The following is a 2,407-nucleotide window of genomic DNA, read 5'->3' as shown; positions in this document are numbered from 1 at the left end:
GTGCGGGGAGAAGGGTGCAACAATGAATGAATGGAATCCCAAAATCTCTGTAGATGTTCATTGAAATGAAAAATAAACAACCTAAATTTAAAAAAAAAAAAAAAGAAAAAGACTGTGATTCTAACTTGTTCACTCACAAGATGACAGTAATGGCTGCCCAATGCTATAGCAGCATTCCAAGGATGTTTTTTAATGACCATGGACTGCCAACTGTCATTTTCCATGTCACTGGCCCAGAAAAAGGCTTGAGGTTCATATGAATTTATAAAAAGCAAGGCATTAGAAGCATAGACTAAAGTAATCCTTTTCAGAGATGGATTTGACTTGAACAAATAGAGAAAGGATATCTTAAGGAAGTCTCAGTATTTTGGCTAAAGCACAAAAGTCTTTATTATCCTTACAAACAGAATTAAAATTAGAGTAATGATGACCAATCTTCCATGTCAGTTCTCAGACAATAAAAGGAATCTCACAAAAGACTTCTTTTTGGCTACCACCACTACCACTAGTTGCTGTAGAGACAGTTCTGGCTCTGGGCAGCCTCGTGTGTTTCAGAGTTGAACTGGGCTCTGTAGGCTTTAAATCGTTGATTGTTTTGCTGAAGATCACCAGGCCTCTGTGTAGACTCAAAATTCCACTTTTTCAGGTTAACAGCTGAGCAGTAAAGATTGCACTACTCACAGAGCTCATTATCTTGGCTGAAAATAAAACACAAGTGGATTTTTCAAAGGTGTCAGATAGATACTCTTCTACTCTATATGAATCCACTTACTTTATATTATTTTCTTAAAGAAAGAGGAAGGCTATAGGAGGTAGAAGAAAAAAAAGGAAAAGTTATTTATTTTTTTTTAAATGTAAGATAGCATCTTATAATACCTAAATCTGGAAGATGCTGTACAAAACTTTTATGAGATTCTAAACACAAAAATTACTCCTCTAGGTCTCTAAAAATCATACAGGAGGAAACCAGAGATAGTTTCCCTTCCTTATTATCTAACATGACATTGACATTCCTTAAAGCAGTATTTTAAGATTTAACGGTAGCAAACCTTCAAGAAGTACTTGGAAGAAAAGATGCTAAGAGTCATGGAGCTGTGCTTTTAATCCACAGGGCAGTTCAAATCCACTATCGTCTTGACACTAGGCCACCAGAGCTCCTCCCTGCAGGAGAACTATAGACAATATCCTTCTTCTATGTGATTTGCAGCCTTAGAAATCCAATGAATGGGCAGCTAGGAGTTGGTTTCACCTATTCCTGAGCACAAGTTGCCACAAAAGAGGTTACTGGAGAAGACTTATGGGAAATTGGCACTAAATTTTTTCTGGAGCTGGTTAGAATTTTGAGCCTAATAGATTCACACAATATGATCATAATTTTATTTCAATCTGAGGTCAGAATATCAAAAGAGAAGAACTCACTCGATATTTTTCAAGCTGAAGAAACAGAAGAACATATTCAAGTCTCAAGCTCCAATAGTGAAAGATGATAAGGACAACATCTTAAATGATAAAGGAAGACTTAAAAGAAGATGGAAGGAAGGGAGTTCTGGTTGCCTAGAGGCAAAAAGCTGCACAACAATCCCAAAAGTGTGCAGTTTGAATCCACCAGATGCTCCACTGAAGGAGAGGCAGTATCCTCCTGTGCCATTCAGATCTGAGTCAGCAGTACACAATAAGAAGAGAAAAAAAAAGAAGAAGAAGATGGAAGGAACACACAGAATCATTAGCTGGCACAGAGAGCTGGCACATAAACATTTCAAAAAGTACTATGATTATGAACCACTGCTAATAAAGGAAGTTCAAGCTTCTCTGAAGGAAGTGGCAAAGGCCCCAGAAATTGATGGAATTCTAACTGACATGTATCAACAAACAGACACAGCCCTGAATATGTTTGTTCACCAGATTGTGCAAAGATCTGGAAGACAACATGGCCAACTGATGGGAAGAGATATACATATTAACCTTCCCCAAAAAGGTGATCCAATAGAATTTGGAAATTACTCAACAATATTAATAATATGACACGCAAGCAAAATATAGCTGAACATAATTTTTAAAAATGACTAAAATAGTACATCAACAGAGAACTTCCAGAAATACAAGCAGAGTTTAAAAGAGGTTATGGCATTAAATATCATTGTTGATGTCTGATGGATCTTGAGTGAAGGCAAATTTTTGTTTTGTCAATTATGCAAAGGTAGTTGACAGTGTGGATCACAACATTCATAAGAATGGGAATCCCAGAACATTTGATTTTGTGCATGTAACCTGTTGTTGTGGTTGTTATGTGCCGTTGAGTCGTTTCCGACTCATAGCGACCGTATGCACAACAGCCCTAAACCCTGCTCTATCCTGCGCCAACCGCACCGCATCTGACACACCCATCCCGATTACCCCAGTCACCGAA

Source organism: Elephantulus edwardii, unplaced genomic scaffold (genome assembly GCF_000299155.1).
Source record: "Elephantulus edwardii isolate Elephantulus edwardi_28Jun2011 unplaced genomic scaffold, EleEdw1.0 scaffold00018, whole genome shotgun sequence".
Taxonomy (NCBI): Eukaryota; Metazoa; Chordata; class Mammalia; order Macroscelidea; family Macroscelididae; genus Elephantulus; species Elephantulus edwardii.
The sequence above is the reverse complement of the archived record's forward strand: the minus strand, read 5'-3'. Positions refer to the sequence as shown.